A 22,165-nucleotide genomic window follows, 5' to 3' on the forward strand; every position below is an offset into this window, starting at 1 on the left:
TCTAGTCCCAGGCAGCAGCCCCTCTTTCCAGGCCCACTGGGATGGGAACCCAGCCCCTCAGTTTTGGGCAACCCTATTCTCTTGGACCACTGAAGTGGTGAGCCCACTCCCTTGGTCCTAAGCAGTTCTGTTCTCCTGGCCCACCAGAAAAGCAACTCCACACTCCAGAACCAAGGTGGTAGCTGCACTCTTGGAAACCCACCACCCTGATCCTCTGACAGTCCTACTGATCTCTGAACTGTTCTTGGGATCATTCCTTCCTTTTCTTGGAGGAAACAGATAAGTTGCTCCACTGACCCTTTTTCCTGCCTGTAGTGTTCCAGAAGGCAGATAGCTTTCCTTCATTTCATTGTCTCTGTCCCTTTCAGTCTAAGCTGACAGAATTTTTGCTAAGATGGTTGATTAGAGCCATCACTCAAAGGCCTAATCTCTTTTGATAATGGTTGTATAGCCACACTGCTGGCGTTCTTTCCAGTGCATGCTCTCTTCATTTTTACAACAGAGTTTTCCAGATCTTAAATTCTGGCTTCTTTTTGTGTAGTTCATCTCTAAATCTCTCTTTCTTTCCACATTTTACTATAAGAAGCAAGGGGAAATCACACTGTATCTTCAAGATTTTGCTTAGAAATCTAAATCTCCTCAAATATCCAATTCATCACTTACAAGTTCTGCAGTCCACAAAACATTTGATTATAATTTAGACAAGTTCTTTGTCACTTTTTAATAAGGGCCATCTTTCTTCCAGTGTCCTATAACATGTTCATCACTTCCTTTTCAAGCCTCACCGGAAGCACATTTAACATCCACATTTCTAAAAACATTCTGTTCATGATGATAGAAGCTACTGCCACAGCTCTCAGTTCTTTCTGAGCCCTCATCAGAATTGCCCTTAATGCCCATAATTCTACCTACCTAACCCTAAGTCTTCAAGGCAATCTATGCTCTTACTATCAAGTATGTCCAAACTCCTCCAGTCTGTGTTTTGGCTGCATCTGCCTGGAGTGGAGTTTCTGACTTGCTGAGTTGGAAGGAGGGAAGAGAAGGAGTGGATCCTTTTTAAAATACCCAGACTTACCGTTCTTATCTACTTTTAGTTGATGTTTTTGAATAAATGTTTCATTTGCTGTATCACCTCATAATTTTCACCAGTTTTGACAGGGAGTAGGTCCATGGAGCTCCTCATGCTGTAATACCTCCAGTGGAACCTCCCCTCTCTTCCTCACTTGAACCATCTCTAATCAGATATCTGTTCCTCTCACTCCACAGAAAATATTCCTGTTACAGTGAAACCTATGAGAGCTGGAACTCGACAGGAATGCTTTGTTTTTCCAGGTCTTGTAAGTTTTCTGCCTTTGACAGGGTGCAGTCTTACCACTTTTCTATTGCATGTTGTGGTGAATATATTTGAATTTTCCTTCTCCAAAAGGTTTCCATCTTACACAGATTCTGGCTTTCCCAGGCTGTACTGTAGTATCATTCATCATCTCTATATTGCCAAAGCCAATGACCTTTGTCCAACTTAGACACAAATTTTGGCACCTTTTTCTTTTTTTATTGTACTTTAGATGAAGGCTTACAGAACTAGCTTCTCATTAAACAGTTAGTACATGTATTGTTTTATGACATTGGTTAACAATCCCACGACATGTTGACACTCTCCCTTCTCGACCTTGGGTTCCCTATTACTAGCTTTCCTGTTGATTCCTGCCTTCTAGTTCTTGCCCCTAGGCTGGTGTGCCCCTTTAGTCTCTCTCTTTTTTTTTAATGGGCCTGTATAATCTTTGGCTGAAGGGCGAACCTCAGGAGTGGCTTCATTACTGAGATGAAATGGTGTCCAGGGGCCATACTCTTGGGGTTTCTCTAGTCTCCGTCAGGCCAGTAAGTCTGGTCTTTTTTTGTGAGTTAGAATTTTGTTATACATTTTCTCCAGCTCTGTCGAGAACGCCCTATTGTGATCCCTGTCAGAGTAGTCAGTGGTGATAGCCAGGCACCATCTAGTTGTACTGGGCTCAGTCTGGTGGAAGCAGTGGCACTTATGGTCCATTAGACCTTTGGACTAATCTTTCCCATATGTCTTTAGTTTTCTTTATTCTCCCTTGCTCCCAAAGGGGTGAGACCAGTGGAGTATCTTAGATGCCCGCTCACAGCCTTTTAAGACCCCAGATGCTACTCACTAAAGTAGAATGTAGAACATTTTCTTTGTAAACTACATTATGCCAATGGAGCTGGATGTTCCCCGAGACCATAGTTTCCACAGCCTTCTGTCCAGTAATTTAATCCCCCAGGGAGTTTGGATCGGTGTATAGAGCTTCCATGACCTTGCCTTGGACAAGTCGTGCTGGCTTCCCCAGTATCGTGTACTGCCTTATCCTTCATCAAAGTTACCACTTACCTATTGTCTATTTCGTATTTTTTCACCCTCACTCCTTCTCTCCCTCATAACCATCAAAGATTGTTTCTTTTGGTGTGTAAACCTTCTCATGAGTTTTTACAGTAGTGGTCTCATACAATATTTGTCCTTTTGTAATTGACTTTTTTCACTCAGCATAATGCCCTCCAGATTCATCTTTGCAGATTCATCATTGTTCTTTATCATTGTGTTGTGCCTTATTGTGTGTATATACCATAGTTCGTTTATCCATTCATCTTTGATGGACATGTAGGTTGTTTCCATCTTTTTGCTACTGTGAACAATGCTGCAATGAACATGGGTGTGCATATGTCTATTTGTGTGATGGCTCTTATTTCTCTAAGATATATTCCTAGGAGTGGGGTAGCTGGATCATACAGTATTTCTATCTAGCTTTCTAAGGCAGCGCCTTATCGTTTTCCAAAATGGTTGTACCATTTTGCATTCCCACCAGCAGTGCATAAGAGTTCCATTCTCCTTGCACGCTCTCCATTTGTTATTTCCTGGATTTTTTTTTTTTTTAATTTTTTGCCAGTAATCCGGGATGAGATGCTATCTCATTGTGGTTCTGATTTGCATTTCCCTAATGGCTAGTGATCTCTAGCATTTCCTCATGTGTCTGTTAGCCACCTGAATGTCTTCTTTGGTGAAGTGTCTGTTCATTTCCTTTGCCCATTTTTTAATTGGGTTATTTCTTTTTGTTGTAGAAGCATTAGATTTTCCTGTAGATTTTAGAGATTAGACCTTCATCAGTCTTGTAATAGCCGAAATTATTTTCCCAGTCTGTAGGTTCTCTCTCTCTTTTTTTTTTTTTTATAATTTTTATTGTGCTTTAAGTGAAAGTTTACAAATCAAGTCTCTCACATATAAGCTTATACTCCCACTTACTCTCCTCGTAATGAGTCAGCCCACTCCCTCCTTCCAGTCTCTCCTTTCATGACCATTTTGCCAGTTTCTAACCCCCTCTACCCTCCCATCTCCCCTCCAGACAGGAGGTGCCAACACAGTCTCAAGTATCCACCAGATGCAAGTAGCTCACTCCTCAACAGCAACTCTCTCCGACCCATTGTCCACTCCAATCCATGTCTGATCAGTTGGCTTCAGGAATGGTTCCTGTCCTGGGCCAACATAAGGTTTGGGGACCATGACCACCGGGATTCTTCTAGTCGTAGTCAGACCATTAAGTCTGGTCTTTTTATGAGAATTTGGGATCTGCATCCCACTGTTTTCCTGCTCCCTCAGGGGTTCTCTGTTGTGCTCCCTGTCAGGGCAGTCATCGGTTGTGGCCAGGCACCAGCTAGTTCTTCTGGTCTCAGGATGATGTAGTCTCTAGTTCATGTAGCCCTTTCTGTCTCTTGGGCTCATAATTACCTTGTGACCTTGGTGTTCTTCATTCTCCTTTGATCCAGGTGGGTTGAGACTCATTGATGCATCTTAGATGGCTGCTTGCTAGCATTTAAGACCGGCAGACACCACACTTCAAAGTGGGATGTAGAATGTTTTCTTAATAGAATTTATTTTGCCAATTGACTTAGATGTCCCCTGAAGGCAAAGCCCCACCCCTGCTCCACTGACCTTCGAAGCATTCAGTTTATTCAGGAGACTTCTTTGCTTTTGGTCAGTCCAGTTGTGCTGACCTTCCCTGTATTGAGTGTTGTCCTTCCCTTCACCTAAAATAGTTCTTATCTACTATCTAATCAGTAAATAACCCTCTCCCGCCTTCCCTCCCTCCCCCCTCTCGTAACCACAAAAGAATGTGTTCTTCTCAGTTTAACTATTTCTCAAGATCTTATAATAGTTGTCTTATACAATATTTGTCCTTTTGCACTCAGCATAATGCCTTCCAGATTCCTCCACGTCATGAAATGTTTCACAGATTCATCACTGTTCTTTATTGATGCATAGTATTCCATTGTGTGAATATACCGTAATTTATTTATCCATTCATCCGTTGATAGACACCTTGGTTGCTTCCAGCTTTTTGCTGTTGTAAACAGTGCTGCAATAAACATGGGTGTGCATATATCTGTTTGTGTAAAGGCTCTTATTTCTTCAGGATATATTCCGAGGAGTGGGATTTCTGGGTCGTATGGTAGTTCTATTCCTAGCTTTTTAAGGAAATGTGAGATCTATTTCCAAAGTGGTCATACCATTTTACATTCCCACCAATGGTGTATAAGTGTTCCAATCTTCCCACAGCCTCTCCAACATTTATTATTTTGTGTTTTCTGGATTAATGCCAGCCTTGTTGGAGAGAGATGGGATCTCATCATAGTTTTAATTTGCATTTCTCTAATGGCTAATGATTGAGAGCATTTCCTCATGTATCTGTTAACAACCTGAATATCTTCTTTAGTGAAGTGCATGTTCATATCCTTTGCCCAATTTTTAATTGGGTTGTTTGTCTTTTTGTGGTTGAGTTTTAGCAGAATCATGTAGATTTTAGAGATCAGGCGCTGGTCGGAGATGTCATAGCTGAAAATTTTTTCCCAGTCTGTAGGTGGTCTTTTTACTCTTTTGGTGAAGTCTTTGGATGAGGATAGGTGTTTGATATTTAGAAGCTCCCAGTTATCTGGTTTCTCTTCGTCATTTTTAGTAATGTTTTGTATTCTATTTATGCCTTGTATTAGGGCTGCTAACGTTGTCCCTATTTTTTCTTCCCTGATCTTTATCGTTTTAGACTTTATGTTTAGGTCTTTGATCCACTTGGAGTTAGTTTTTGTGCATGGTGTGAGGTATGGGTCCTGTTTCATTTTTTTGCAAATGGATATCCAGTTATGCAGTTATGCCAGCACCATTTGTTAAAAGGACCCTCTTTTCCCCAATTAACTGACACTGGGCCTTTGTCAAATATCAGCTGCTTATATGTGGATGAATTTATATCTGGGTTCTCAATTCTGTTCCATTGGTCTATGTGTCTGTGTTTGACTACTGCGGCTGTATAATATGTTCTAAAATCAGGTAGAGCAAGGCCTCCCACTTTGTTCTCTTTTTCTGTAATGCTTTACTTATCCGGGGCTTCTTTCCCTTCCATATGAAGTTGGTGATTTGTTTCTCCATCACATTAAAAAATGTATTGGAATTTGGATCAGAAGGGCATTATATATATAGATGGTTTTTGGTAGAATAGACATTTTTACTATGTTAAGTCTTCCTATCCATGAGCAAGGTATGTTTTTCCACTTATGTAGGTCTCTTTTAGCTTCTTGCAGTAGTACCTTGTAGTTTTCTTTGTATAGGTCTTTTACATCTTTGGTAAGAGTTATTCCTAAGTATTTTATCTTCTTGGGGGCTACTGTGAATGGTATCGATTTGGTGATTTCCTCTTTGATGTTCTTTTTGTTAATGAACAGGAATCCAACTGATTTTTGTATGTTTATCTTGTAACCTGAAACTCTGCCAAACTCTTCTATTAGTTTCAGTAGTTTTTTTGAAGATTCCTTAGGGTTTTCTGTGTATAAGATCATGTCATCTGCAAATACAGATAAGTTTACTTCTTCCTTGCCAATCCGGATGGACTTTATTTCTTTGTCTAGCCTAATTCCTCTGGCTAGGACCTCCAACACAATGTTGAATAAGAGAGGTGATAAAGGGCATCCTTGTCTGGTTCCCGTTCTCAAGGGACATGCTTTCAGGCTCTCTCCATTTAGGATGATGTTGGTTGTAGGCTTTGTATAAGTGCCCTTTATTATGTTGAGGAATTTTCCTTTATTCCTATTTTGCTGAGAGTTTTTATCATGAATGGGTGTTGGACTTTGTCAAATGCCTTTTCTGCATCAATTGATAAGATCATGTGGTTTTTGTCTTTTGTTTTATTTATATGGTGGATTACATTAATTGTTTTTCTAATACTGAACCAACCTTGCATACCTGGTATAAATCCCACTTGGTCATGGTGGATTCTTTTTTTGATATGTTGTTGAATTCTATTGGCTAGAATTTTGTTGAGGATTTTGCATCTATGTTCATGAGGGATATAGGTCTGTAGTTTTCTTTTTTTGTGGTGTCTTTTTTTTTTTTTTTTACCTGGTTTTGTTATCAAGGATATGCTGGCTTCATAGAATGAGTCAGGTAGTATTCCATCCTTTTCTATGCTCTGAAATAGCTTTAGTAGTAGTGGTGTTAACTCTTCTCTGAAAGTTTGGTAGAACTCTGAAGTAAAGCTGTCCGGGCCAGGGCTTTTTTGTGATGTGAGTTTTTTGATTACCTTTTCAATCTCTTTTTTTTGTTATGGGTCTATTTAGTTGTTCTACTTCTGATTGTTTTAGTTTAGGTAAGTAGTGTGTTTCTAGGAATTCATCCATTTCTTCTAGGTTTTCAAATTTGTTTGAGCATAGTTTTTCATAGTAATCTGACATGATTCTTTAAATTTCAGTTGGACCTGTTGTGATATGGCCCATCTCATTTCTTATTCGGGTTATTTGTTTCCTTTCCTGTATTTCTGGCCAATGGTTTATCAATTTTGTTAACTTTTTCAAAGAACCAGCTTTTAGTCTTATTAATTCTTTCAATTGTTTTTCTGTTCTCGAATTCATTTAATTCTGCTCTAATTTTTATTATTTGTTTTTTTCTTGTGCCTGACGCATTCTTTTGTTGCTCACTTTCTATTTGTTCAAGTTGTGGGGACAGTTCTCTGATTTTGGCTCTTTCTTCTTTATGTATGTGTGCATTTATCGATACAAATTGATCTCTGAGCACTGCTTTCACTGTGTCCTAGAGGTTTTGATAGGAAGTGTTTTCAGTCTCATTGCATTCTATGAATTTCTTTATTCCCTCCTTAATGTCTTCTATAACCCAGTCTTTTTTTGAGCAGGGTATTGTTCAGTTTCCACATATTTGATTTCTTTTCCCTGATTTTTCTGTTATTGATTTCTACTTTTATGGCCTTATGGTCTGAGAAGACGCTTTGTAATATTTTGATGTTTTGGGTTCTGCAAAGGTTTGTTTTATGACCTAATATGTGATCTATTCTAAAGAATGTTCCATGTTCACTAGAAAAAAAAGTATACTTCGCAGCTGTTGGGTGGAGCGTTCTGTATAAGTCTATGAGGTCAAGTTGGTTGATTGTAGCAATTAGATCTTCCGTGTCTCTATTGAGCTTCTTACTGGAACTCCTATCCTTCTCCGAAAGTGGTGTGTTGAAGTCTCCTACTATAATTGTGGCGGTATCTATCTCACTTTTCAATTCTGCTAAAGTTTTTTTTATGTATCTTGCAGCCCTGTCATTGGGTGCATAAATATTTAATATGGTTATATCTTCCTGGTCAATTGTCCCTTTAATCATTATGTAGTGTCCTTCTTTACCCTTTGTGGTGGATTTAACTTTAAAGTCTATTTTGTCAGAAATTAATATTGCCACTCCTGCTCTTTTTTGTTTGTTGTTTGCTTGATATATTTTTTTTCCATCCTTTGAGTTTTAGTTTGTTTGTGTCTCTAAGTCTAAGGTGTGTCTCTTGTAGGCAGCATATAGACAGATCGTTTTTTAATCCAGTCTGAGACTCTCTGTCTCTTTATTGGTGCATTTAGTCCATTTACATTCGGCATAATTATAGATAAGTATGAGTTTATTGCTGTTATTTTGATGCCTTTTTTTGTGAGTTGTTGACAATTTCATTTTTCCACTTACTTTTTTGTGCTGAGAAGTTTTCCTTTGTAAATTGTGTGTTCCTCATTTTCATAGTAGTTGAATTTATTTTTGCTGAGTTATTATGTTTTCTTAGTTTTTATTTTGAAGCATGGAATTTGTAGACCTCTTTGTGGTTACCTTAATATTTACCCCTATTTTTCTAAGTAAAAACCTAACTTGTATCATCCTATATCACCTTGTTTTCCTCTCCATGTGGAAGATCTATGCCTCCTGTATTTAGTACCTCTTTTTGATTATTGTAATCTTTTACATAATGACTTCAACGATTTCGTTTTGAGCATTTTTTTCTTTTTTAAATTAATCTTATTTTATTTTTGTGATTTCCCTATTTGAGTTGATATCAGGATGTTCTATTCTGTGACTTTGTGTTGTGTTGGTTTCTGATATTATTGATTTTCTGACCAAAGAATTTCCTTTAGTAATTCTTGTAGCTTTGGTTTGGTTTTTGCAAATTTTCTAAGCTTGTTTTTATCTGTAAATGTTTGAATTTCACCTTCATATTTGAGAGAGAGTTTTGCTGGGTATATGATTCTTGGCTGGCAGTTTTTCTCCTTCAGTGTTCTATATATGTCATCCCACTGCCTTCTTGCCTGCACGGTTTCTGCCTAGTAGTCTGAACTGATTCTTATTGATTCTCCTTTGTAGGTGACTTTTATCCCTGGCTGCTTTTAAAATTTTCTCTTTATCTTTGGTTTTGGCAAGTTTGGTGATAATATGCCTTGGTGATTTTCTTTTTGGATCGATCTTGTATGGGGGTCGATGAACATCTTGAATAGATATCCTTTCATCTTTCAAAATGCCAAGGAAGTTTTCTGCCAACAGATTTTCAACTATTCTCTCTGTATTTCCCTGTTCTGGAACTCCAATCACAGGCAAGTTATTCTTCTTGATAGAGTTCCACATGATTCTTAGGGTTTCTTCATTTTTTAAAATTCTTTTATCTGATTTTTCTTCAACTATATTGGTGTCAATTGCCTTATCCTCCAGCTCCCCCATTCTGCATTCCAATTCCTTGATTCTGCTGCTCTGACTTCCTACAGAGTTGTCTAATTCTGTAATTTTATTGTTAATCTTTTCTATTTCTGAATGCTCTCTATGGATTCTTGCAGCTTATTAATTTTTACACTATGTTCTTGATTGATCTTTTTGATTTCTTCAACTGCTTTATCAGTGTGTTCCTTGGGTTTTTCTGTAGATTGCCTTATTTCATTTCTGAGGTCATCCCTGATGTCTTGAAGCATTCTGTATATTAGTTTTTTATATTCTGCATCTGACAATTCCAGGATTGTATCTTCATTCGGGAAAGATTTTGATTCTTTAATTTGAGGATTTGTAGAAGCAATCATGGTCTGCTTCTTTATGTGATTTGACATTGACTGCTTTCTCCAAGCCGTCTGTAAGATATTGTAGTGATTTATTTTATATTTGTTCACTGAGTCTTATCTTCTTGTTTTGTTTTGTTTCAATATACCCAGATGGGCTACTAGATTGCGCTGTCTTGATTGTTGTAGCCTTCGAATCACTTAAGTCCTATTACCAGTTGGTTTGAGCTGTTACTAGATATATGAGCCTAAGAGTCCATTCACTATTCTTGAATAGAATCAGCTTAGGTGTCCTTATTTGGGTCACCAAGTGTGTGGTGTAGTCTGTCAGCTATTAACTTAGAGGAATAGTGGTGATAGTTGTATGCACCAGATTCTAGTAGCGGCAGGGGGTCACACTCCAAGGAGGGCAGGATGCTGACAGGCTTCTCCCATGTGCCAGCGAGGTAGGTGTGTCTCTATTCCTAGAGCACTTTGGTGGGTGGGCTCTGCAGCTGTACCTTAGGCACCCAATGCTTGTACCTCTAAAGATTGGTAGGTGTCACTATCCTCAGACTCCTTTAGCAGGTGGCTAGGTCATTTGGGTGGAGATTCAGCCCTCAGTTCCCTGCTGTGGATCAGTGAGGGCTCTGTTTAAAGGTAGAGTGGTATCAGACCTCCAAAACTTGTCTTTCCACTGCTCCGCTAAAACAATTACACTCAGATCTCTATCAGAATTGCTTTTGTATTATAATAGCCACCTTGTTCCCTGTAGGGATGAAAGTCAAAGACTGTGGAGCTCTTATGTTTGGCTGAAGCTGGTTCTGTATTTTTATTCCAGTTTAGGGAAGTCAGAGAAGGACTTTTCCCCTCTGGGTTGTTAATTGCTGCTTCTCTCAGGCCAGAAGAATGGGTTAGGAAGAAAAAAACAAAAAACCCTGCAGAGCACTTCACTCCCTGGCCCAGGAAATTCCAATGTTAATGAAGCCACCTGGGGCAGGGAGGGATCAGACAGATAGGAGAGAGTAGCCTGTGGCAGTATAGACAAAGTTACTTATCTTGCTTGGTGGACTGTTTTCTCCGAGATTCCATAGGGGCGTGTAGCCTGTGCGTGCTGGCTGGGTTGTGATTGCCCCCAAGGGTCAGGTCTGCATCCCGTGCTTGCGTCGTCTCAGGAAGCCGTGTTCAGCTCCTCCGCTCCTAGTCCAAAGCCCAGCGCCAAGGTTTTCTGACTGGGATGCTGGCTCCAGGCTCCGAAAACAGTCACTGCTTCCCTGTGGTTGCTCGTTCTCTTGTCAGATGCATCAGTGTGCAGTGTGCTTGTGCTGGCTGAGTCTCTCCCGAGGTTACTCCAGGGGGTTAGGGGATGGGGCTGCATCCCGTGCTTGCCCTGTCTCAGTAAGCCACAATCAGCCCCACCACTCTGGCACCAGGGAACTGGGAGGGCTCAAGGCTGTGGCGCGGGATGCCGGTTCCAGAAGCAGTCACTGGTTTAGGGCGTGGCTTTTCGCTCCCCTGTCACTCAGGTCAACTCCTTAGTTCTGTGTTTGATGGTCAGGGTTCATAGGTTGTCATGCATGTGCTCGATTCACTTGTTTTTCCGAGTCTTTGTTGCAAGAGGGATCTGCAGTAGCTTCTACCTAGTCAGCCATCTTGGCCCCTTAAAATTAGGTTCTCTTTTTATTCTTTTGGTAAAGTCTTTTGATGAGCATAAGTATTTAAGTTTTAGAAAATTCCAGTTATCTAGCTTATCTTCTGGAGTTTGTATGTTGCTAGTTATGGTTTGTATTCTGTTAATGTAATGTATTAGGGCCTCCAGTGTTGATCCTATTTTTTTTCTTCTATGATCTTTATAGTTTTTCATTTTAAATTTAGGTCTTTGATCCACTTTGAGTTACTTTTTGTGTGTGGTGTGAGGTATGGGTCCTGTTTCATTTTTTCACAGATGAACATCCAGTTTTGCCAGCACCATTTGTTAAAAAGACTGTTTTTTTCCCCATTTGTTGGACTTTGAGCCCTTGTCAACGATCAGGTGACCATAGGTGGATGGATTTACATCTGAGTTTTCAGTTCTGTTTCATTGGTCAGTGTGTCTGTCTTTGTTGCAAGAGGGATCTGTAGTAGCTTCTACCTAGTCAGCCATCTTGGCCCCATAGATGGGTGGATTTACAATTCTCAATTCTGTTTCATTGGTCAATGTGACTGCCTTTGTACCAGTACCAGGCTGTTTTGATTATTATACCTGTATAAAAAAAGTCAGATAGTGTGAGTCCTCCTACTTTATTCTTCTTCTTCGATAGTGCTTTATTTATCCTGGGCCTCTTATCTGTCCATATAAAGTTAATGATTAGTTTTTCCATCTTTTTAAAGAATGTTGTTGGTATTTGGATCGGGATTGCATTGTACTTGTCAATTGCTTTGGGTAGAACTGTCATTTTCACAATGTTGAGTCTACCTATCCATGAGCACGGAATGTTTTTCCATTTATGTAGATCTCTTTTGGTGTCTTGCAGTAGTGTTTCGTAGTTTTATTTGTATAGGTCTTTTACATCCCTGGTTAGAGTTATTCCTATAAGTATTTTATTATTTTTTTAGGGGTTTTTTTAAATGGTATTGTTTTCCTGATTTCTTTTTTGTCATTTTCTTTATTGGTATGTAGGAATCCAACTGATTTTTGTATGTTTATCTTGTATCCTGCTACTCTGTTGAATATTTCTATTAGTTCCAGTAGTTTTCTTATGGAGTCTTTTGGGTTTTCTATGTATCATATCATATGCAAAGAGAAACAGTTTTATTTCTTCCTTACCAATTTGTATGCTCTTTATTTCTTTTTCTTGCCTTACTGCTCTAGCTAGGACTTCCAGCACAATGTTAAATAGGAGTGGTGATAAAGGGCATCCTTGTCTTGTTCCTGTTCTCAAGGGAAATGTTTTCAGCCTCTCTTCACTGAGAATGATATTGGCTGTTGCTTTTGTATAGATGTCCTTTATTCTGTTGAGGAATTTCCCTTCTATACCAATTTTATTGAGAGTTTTTATCAGTAATGGGTGTTGGACTTTGTTGAAAAAAAGAAAAAGAGAGAAATAAAACTGAAAAAAAAAAAAGATATTCCGTCTATGCCGCACTATTCAATAAGGTAGCCATTAAAAACATGCAACTATTTTAAAGTAAATTTAAGCTAATTAAAACTAAGTCAGATTAAAAAATTAGTTACTCAGTTGTATCAGCCACATTTCAAGTGCTCAACAGCCACATGTGGCTAAAAAAAACCATTGCTGTTAATTCTGATTCATAGTGATCCTACAGAACAGAGTAGAACTGCCTCATAGTGTTTCTAAAGAGCAGCTGGTGGATCCGAACTGCCGAGCTTTTGGTTAGTAGCCAAGCTCTTAATCACTGCACCACAAGGGTCCCCCATGTGGCTAGTGGCTACCATATTTGACACTGCAGATATACTATATTTCTATCATCACAGAAAGTTCTATTAAACCACTTCATATTAGAGAGTTCTGTTGGTTTTACTTTGAAATTTTACGTACATTCAAAATCTTTCCTAAATTGGTAGCATGACCATATAGGGGTAGGTCATTTACCACGCGATGAAGCAGTCCAATCCATAGTCTATGTTCCTCCCACTAATGACAAAATCTACTCTGGCTGAATTGCTCAGCAATTGTTCCACCTGGGGACAACTTTTGCTGCCCTTCACTTTCATGTGAACTTGCCACAAATACATTGGATCAGTGATCTTGTGACCCTAGTTTGGGTCCAATCATCATCATTTCTAATTGCTGCAGGTCATTATCTTGTCATTAACTACCACTTTTGTAGCATGGATCTAAGAGCAGGATTGGCAAGCTATATTCCTTGCTCAGAGTGAACTCATTCTTTCTAGATTCCCTACCAGGAGCTGCAGGGTTAAAATTTACGACTCCTTCTCTGGCAATGTTCAAACTTAAGGATCTAGGACCTGGCCAAAATTCTTCATCCTCACCCACGAGATACCACTATCACCACCATCTTCACAGGGCACAGGGACAGCCATAGTTGTTCCATGGTTTCCTAAGGTACTTTTGAACTTTACATCTAAATATATAACCAATTTTAATTTATATTTCTGAAAGGTGTAACATCTGTGTCTAGATTATTTTGGGGGGAAGGTTGGGGGTGGGGGCATGCAATGCCCAATTGTGCCAACCCATCTGTTGAAATGACTATCCTTTATCTATGGAATTGCCTTTGATTATTTTTGAAAGATAAGTTTGCTGTATTTGTGTAGGCCTATTTCCAGGCTCTCTACTTTGTTCTATCGATTAACGTGTCTATTATTTCACCAATATCTTGATTACTTTATCTTTATAGTAAGTCTTGAAATCAGGTAGTGTGAGTCCTCCAACTTTGTTTTTCTTCAGTATTATGTTGGCTATTCTAGGTTTTTGCCTTGCCATATAAACTATAGAATCAGTTTGTCAATATTTATTAGATTGCTTGCTGATTTCTGATTGGGAGTGTGTTGAATTTATAGATCAAGTTAGGAAAAACTGACATCTTAACAGCATGGAGTCTTATAATCTGTAAACAAGGATTATCTCTCCAATTATTTAGCTCTTTGTTTATTGCAATTTTGTAATTATCCATATATAGATACTATATGTATTTTGTTAGATTTATAAGTACATATTTACTTTTTTTGGAAACCCTGGTGGTGTAATGGTTAAGTGCTATGGCTACTAACCAAGAGGTCAGCAGTTCAAATCCGCCAGGCGCTCCTTGGAAACTCTTTCGGGCAGTTCTACTCTGTCCTATGGGGTCACTATGAGTTGGAATCGACTCGACGGCAGTGGGTATTTAATTTTTTGGGGGAGGTGCTATTGTAAATGGACAAATTTCTAGAAATACATAAACCGCCTAAGTTGATTAAAGACGAAATAGAAAATCTCAACCTACAATAAGTGAAGAGGCTGAATTAGCAATCAACCCCCCATTAAAAAAAAAAAAAAAAAAGGAAGAAATAAGTCCTGAATTAGACGGCTTCACTGGAAAATTCTACCAAACATTTAAAGAAGGATTGACACCAATTTCCTCTAAAAAATAGAAGAGAAGGGAATGCTTCCTAACTCATTCTATAAGACAAGTATTTTCCTGATACCAAAGACAAAGACAGCACAGGAAAGAAAACTACAGACCAATATCCCTTATGAATATAGATGCAATAATATGCAACAAAATACTAGCAAACCGAATTCAACACCATATTAAAAGGATTATACACCACAACCATCTGGGATTTATTCCAGGAATGTAATGGTGGCTCAACATTAAAAAATCAATGAATGTAAGACAGCACATTAATAAAGAAAAATAATCACACGATTATCTCAATTGACACAGAAAAGGCATTTGACAAAATCTAACAACATTTCATGATTTAAGCGGGGGGAAGAAAAACTCAACAAACTAGGAATTAGAAGGGAAATTCCTTAAAGGGCTTTTATGAAAACTCAAAGATGACATTATACTCAGTGGAGAAAGACTGAGAGCTTTCCCCTTAAGATCAGGAACAAGACAAGGATTCCTGCTCTCACCACTGCTATTTAGTATTGTACTGGAAGTCCTCACCAAAACAATTAGGCAAGAAAAAGACATAAAGTGTATCCAAATTGGGAAGGAAGAAGAGAAACTGTTCACAGAACACATGATTCTATATACTTATATAGAAAATCCCAAAGAATTCACAACAAAGTTACTAGAGATAATAAATTCAGCGAAGTTGCAGGGTACAAGGCCAACACACAAAAATCACCTGAGTTTCTATACAACAGCAATGAGCAATCTGAGAAGGAAATTAGGAAAACAATTCCATTTACAATAGGGTCTAAAATAATAGGAATAAATTTAACCAGAGAGTTGAAAGACTTGCACACTGAAAATTATAGAACATTGCTGAAACAAATAGAAATACACTTCATGTTCATGGATTGGAAGACTTACTATTATAAAGATGTCAATACTACCCAAAGCAAGCTATAGATTCTATGCAATCCCTATCAAAATTCCAACGGTCTTCTTTGTAGAAATGAAAAATGTCAGTCCTCAAAATTATATGGATTGTTAGGGGCCCTGAATAGCCAAAGCAATCTTTATAAAGAACAAAGTAGGAGGACTCACAATTACTGATTTCGAAACATATTATAAGGCTACATTAATCCCAAAAGTCTAATATTCACATAATAACAGGTACATCGACCATTCGAACACAGTGGAAAGTCCAGAAATAAACCCATGCATCTATTGCCAAATGATCTTTCACAAGGGTGCTAAACCCATGCCATGGGGAAAGAACGTTGGTCAGGTGCCATTGACTCAGTTCCGACTCATAGCAACCCTATGTACAAATAACGAAAAACTGCCTGGTCTTTTCATCATCCTCACAATCGTTGCTATATTGCAGCCCATTGTTGCAGTCACTATGTCAATTCAGTTTGTAGAAGGTCTTCCTCTTTTTTGCTGACACTCTACTTTGCTGAGCATGATCTCCTTCTCCAGGGACTGGTCCCTCCTGACAACATGTCCAAAGTACGTGAGATGAAGTTTCACCACCCTCATTTTTAGGGAGCATTTTGGCTGTACTTCTTCCAAGACAGATTTGTTCCTTCTCCAGGCAACCCACGGCATATTCAATATTCTTCACCAACACCATAATTCAAAGGTATCAATTCTTCAATCTCCCTTATATATTGTACAGCTTTCGCATACGTATGAGGCAACTGAAAATACCATGGCTTGGGTCAGGCACACCTTAGCCCTCAAAATGACATCTTTTCTTTTTAACACTTTAAGGAAATCTTTTCCAGCAGATTTGCTCAATGAAATTGGTCATTTAATTTCTTGACTGCTGTTTGCATGGGCATTGATTGTGGATTGGATTGTGGATCCAAGTAATATGAAATCCCTGTCAATGTCTTCGTTTATTGTGATGTTGCTTATTGATCCAGTTGTAGGGTTTCTGTTTTCTTTATGTTGAGGTGTAATCCATACTGAAGTCTGTAGACTTTGATCATCATCAGTAAGTACTTCAAGTCCTCTTCACTTTGAGGATGCAAGATTTGAGGAAGCAGGTTGTTAATAAGTTTTTTTCCAATCCTGGTGCTGCATTCCTCTTCATATAGTCAAGCTTCTCGGATTATTTACTCAGCATACAGACTAAGTATGGTGAAATGATACAACCCTGACACACACCTTTCCATATTTGAAACCACAAAGTATACCCTTATTCTATGCGAATAACTGCCTCTTGGTCTATGTACATGTTCGTCATGAGCACAATTAAGTGTTCCAGAATTCCCATTCTTCCCAATGTTATCCCTAATTTGCTACGATCCACAGTCGAACGCATAGTGAATAAAACACAGGTAAACATCTTCCTGGTATTCTCTGCATTCAGCCAAGATCCATCTGACACCAGCAATGATATCCCTTATCCCACGTCCCCTTCTGAATCTGGCTTGAATTCCTGAAGTTACCTGTCGATATACTGCTGCAATGGTTTTTTGATTATCTTCAGCACAATTTTACTTGAATGTGATATTAATAATATTGTTCAATAATTTCCACATTCCATTGGATCACCTTTCTTCAGAATGGGCACAAATATGGATCTTATCCAGTGGATTGGCCAGGAAGCCCTTGGCCAAATTTGTTAAGATAGACAAGTCAGCACCTCCAGTGCTGTATCCGTTTGTTGAAACATCTCAATTGGTATTCAATCAGTTCCTGGGGCCTTGTTTTTCACCAATGCCTTCAGTACAACTTGAACTTATTCTTTCAATACCACAAGCTCTTGACCATATGCTTTCTCCTGAAATGGTTGAATGTTGACCAATTCTTTTTGGTACAGTGACTCTGTATATTCCTTCCATCTGCTTTTGATGCTTCCCATGTCGTTCAATATTTTGCCCATAGAATCCTTCAATATCGCAACACAAGGCTTGAATTTTTCCTTCAGTTCTTTCAGCTTGAGCAATGCTGATTGTGTTCTTCCCTTTTGGTTTTCTAACTTCAGGTCTTTGCACATTTCATTATACTTTGTCTTCTCAAGCTGCCCTTTGAAATCTTATGTTCAGCTCTTTTATGTCTTCATTTCTTCCACTTGCTTTAGCTTCTCTACCTTCAAGAATAATTTTCAGAGTCTCTTCAGACATCAATTTTGGTCTTTTCTTTCTTCCCTGCCTTTTTTATGTCTTCTTGGTTTCTTCACGTATGATATAATTGATGTCATTCCACAAGTCATCTGGTCTTCAGTCATTAGTGTTCAACGCATAGAATCTATTCTTGAGATGGTCTCTAAATTCAGGTAGGATATACTCAAGGTAGTATTTTGGCTCTCATGGGCTTGTTCTAATTTTTTTCAGCTTCAATGTGAACTTGCACATGAGCAATTGATGATCAGTTCCACAGTTGGTCCCTGGCCTTGTTTTGACTGATGATATTGAACCTCTCCATTGACTTTTTCCACAAATATAATCAATTTGATTCCTGTGTATTCCATTTGGTGAGGTCCATGTGTACACTCGCTGTTTATGTTGTTGAAAGAAAGTATTTGCAATGAATAGGTCCTTGGTCTTGCAAAATTCTATCATGCGATCATCGTGTCCTTTCTATCACCAAGGGCATATTTTCCAACTACTGATCATTTTTCTTTGTTCCCAACTTTCACATTTCAATCATCAGTAATTATCAATGCATCTTGATTGAATAGTCTCTAATATGCGGTGCTTGGACAAATGGATCTCCTCAAAAGAATGAAATTGGACCCATACCTCATACCATATACAATAATTAACTCAAGATGCATCAAAGACCTAAATGTAAGAACTAAAACAAACAAACAAATCTTAGAACAAAACACAGGGTAATGTGTCCACCAACAGATGAATGGATTATACGTGTGTGTGTATGTATATATATATGAATATTATTCAGCCATAAAGAGAAACAAAATTCTGATACATGCTTTGACTTGGATGAACCTTGAAAACATTATGCTGAGTGAAATAACTTGGATACAAAAGGAAAAATAGTGTATGATTCCACTTATATTAAATTATCCAGAACAGGCAAATTCATAGAGACCAAAGTTTATTTGTGGTTTCCAGAGATGAGTGGGGGTAGGGGGAGACATAAAGGGGATGTTGCTTAAGGGGTACAGAGTTTTTGTTAAGTGTGATGGAAAAATTTAGAAACAGTGGTGATTGTTGCACAACTTGGTGAATATAACTAATGTTACTGAATTGGATGTAAAAATCATTGAAATGGCAAATGTTTGGTTACATATATTGCACCACAATTAAAAAAAAATTAAAAATAAAAAAAAACTGCTCTTGAAAAGACATAGCTCAAAGAATGAAAAGTCAAGCTTTAGACTAGAAGAAAATATTTGCAAAACACATATCTGATAATGGACTTTTGTCCCTAATATATAGAGAACTTTCAAAAGTCATTATTAAGAAAATAATCCAATATGAAAAAAATGAAGAAAAGATTTGAATAGACACAAGGATCCATACAAATGACAAGTATGTGAATGAAGAGAGATGCCCAGTATCATTAGGCATTAGAGCAATGCAAAATAAAACCACATTGAAATTACCTCTACACACCAATTAAAAAAAAAAATTTTTTTTTAGAATGTATAAAATTGAAAACCCTGATCATAGCAATTTTTTATATTGCAAAAAAATCTTAAAATTGGTCTTCCTTTTCAGACTATGAGGTCCTCTAGTGTTGGTAGAGTGGAGATGGGATAAAGGCATGATTTTCCTACTTCCAAGAATGCCAAGAGTGAGGTCAAGTAAGACTAGCTCAAGAAAGGTAAGATTAGACCAGGATAGGTGAGATATGTTTGGGTGGAGCGGGGCACAAGCGTCATGGAGACTGGGCTCTAATCCCTGCCCCTTGGAAACTGGAGGATGGAGAAGCCCAGTGCCAGGCACGGTGAGGTGAGCTAAGTGAACTAAGGTAAGATGAGTCAGAGGAGCAAATGGGGGACTGAGATTGAATTGCTCTCCCTTGGTAACCACAAGTCAATGGGGTCAACCCCTTTGTATACTGTGTCCTGTGTTTCCAGCTAAATATTTACTGTTCACTTATTTGTGGCTCCAACAAGAGAGAATATAAGTTTGTTGAGGACTGATGCTATACTTGTAACTTACATGAGTAACAAAATACTTTATAGGTGATTTGTATTGGTGCTTTTGTAGGCATTATTTTAATATTCTTCACATCAGAGTCCAGTCTTTCAGTTCCTCTTTGAAATTCTTAATTTCCATTTGTGTTCTCTTTCAAACTGTTTGAAGCTGTGTTAAGTAGTTAATGTTTTCCTAATTTAAATTACCTATCTTAGAGTTGATGGGGCTTTCTGTGCCCAAAATGATACTGTCTTCAGGAAGAGATGTGCCCTAAAACTGATTTTCGAAGCACTTAGCACTGATGCCTGTGACAGTACTCTAGATCATTTTTTTTTTAATTTTGTGTTTGAAAGCATATTTTTTTACTTATTTTTCTCAGCAATAAAGGAAAATTTTATGCTCTTTTGTTAGGCCTTTGCTTCTGAAGATCATCTCTACTCATTTTAATTTTCCTCATAACTTCGGCGCTCTACTATTTTACTATGTTATAGTTGATGTGGCATAGTGGTTAAGTGCTACAGCTGCTAACCAAAGGGTCGGCAGTTCGAATCCGCCAGGCGCTCCTTGGAAACGCAATGGGACAGTTCTACTCTGTCCTACAGGGTTGCTATGAGTTGGAATTGACTCGACGGCACTGAGCTTGGATAGTTGATATACAATATTCCCAGAGGCTCCTTAGCAATATGAATTTGAACTTTAATACTGACTATTTATAGCAGTTTTAACCTTTCTTTATTCTTAAAACTAGAAGCCTTTGTGAGAGATGATATTCACATAAAATTCTACTTTTGTTACAAATAATTCAGTAATGGCTCTTAATACCTTCTAATACACTTCTCAGGGTTATCTGCTTACCTGTTAGTCTCCAAAAGCTAGGGTTCTTTCTCAAGTCCACTTTGTAACATGTGACTCTTCATCTCACTTGTCATGAGAATTTAAATATTAAAACTCAAAGTATGGAATACTATCATGTAGAAACATAGTCATAGAAGCTTTGTTTCAAATCCAATATACAAAACCATTGAACCATCCCTACATGAATATTCTCTTGGCTGAGCACTCTATGCACCTTTACAAACAAAACAAAACGACCACATTCTAACTGCTAGACGGAGTCAAAATTGAAATAACAAGACTTAAAAAAAAAAAAACAAAAAAAACCTGATAAGCCTAATTTGTGTTCAGTGTTTGAACTACTGACTCCCAGACACCCCACTAAATGCTTCTTCACTGTTAACTTTTAAATTACATGAATCACTGAGTTTTGAATGAGCATTTAGGAGATCTGGTTATGAGGTCCAGCTTGCAAATAATTTGCTGGATGACCTTGAAGGAGTCATTTAACATCTCTGGTTCTTTGTCTCCTCAATGAAAAATGTGAGGCTTATTAGATAATTTCTAAACTCTTTTGACCTCAAAGTCTATGATTCTATTCCTAAAGAAGAAATGAATTAATTAGAGCAGACTACTTGAAATATCTTTTTTTTTTTTCTGTGACATTACTGGACATATTGATACTGAATACTGTCAAGAGGACAGTGAGGAGTTACACTTGGCTCTAAGATTTCCTACTAATTCAAGAGGGATGCCAATGAAGTCTGGCTTTTAGTCTGATTCAGCTTTCATAAAAGACGTGGCTCCTTTTGGATAAAAGAGTTGATTCTTAGGTTAAACCACTGTGTAGACTGATGGATCATTGTCGGAGAATGACCTCATAGGGCTCTATCCTTGGCGGGTGCCCTTTTTAACACTTTTGTCTGTGACCTGAAGGAGTCATATGACATGTTTTCCAAATCAAAGCTGGGAAGAATATCTAATATGATAGGCAACAGAAGCAGGATTCAAAATAATCTCAATAAGGCTAAAACACAGGCTAAAGGCCATAAGATGGAAATTAACAAGGATAAAGGTTAAGTTCAATATTGGATTCCAAAAACATCAGCCATCCAAATACAGAATGGTAAGAACTAGTTTGACAACAGTTTCATTCTCCCCATCCGACACTCATCTAATCCACCAAGGTTTATAACAAAGCCCCACACAAAACGGAAGGCGCAACACAAAATCTTAAAACATGAATATATGCTTGAGCTAAATTAACAGGAGTGTTCAGTTCAAAGGAAGAAATTGCTCCCCTAAATACAAATCAAACCTCCCCAGTAGATACGTATTTCGTTTGGGGTATCATACTTAATAAGAAATTCTTCTTGATACGTACCAAACTGGATATTCTGGGTAAGGACTTTCGAAACCAAGTCACCTGAAGAGTGAGTGCTTGAGGGCATAGGGAGTCTAGTTTGTAGAGCAAACGTAGAAAGGATGAAAACAGAATTCTTTTAAAAGGAAGCAGAGTGCTCAAAAAAGACCAGGGGCGGAGGACTGCAGGGTTGCTCAAGTAACTGAAGAAAGGGAGGTAGCTGGCAGCTGCGCCGAGGGCACTTCCAAGGCAGAAGGGCAATGGGAGATGAAATGGAACCACAGCGGATCCCGGCAGGGCGCGTCGCACTAGAGCCCGCGTGCGCCGCTGTAGGCCTGCTCGCCCCGCGCGGGCGTTCCAAGAGCGCCACGACCCGAAGCTGCCGGGCGGCAGTGACGAGTGGTGACGCCTCAATGGTTGCCT

The sequence above is a fragment of the Elephas maximus genome, chromosome 1 (genome assembly GCF_024166365.1).
Source record: "Elephas maximus indicus isolate mEleMax1 chromosome 1, mEleMax1 primary haplotype, whole genome shotgun sequence".
Classification (NCBI taxonomy): domain Eukaryota; kingdom Metazoa; phylum Chordata; class Mammalia; order Proboscidea; family Elephantidae; genus Elephas; species Elephas maximus.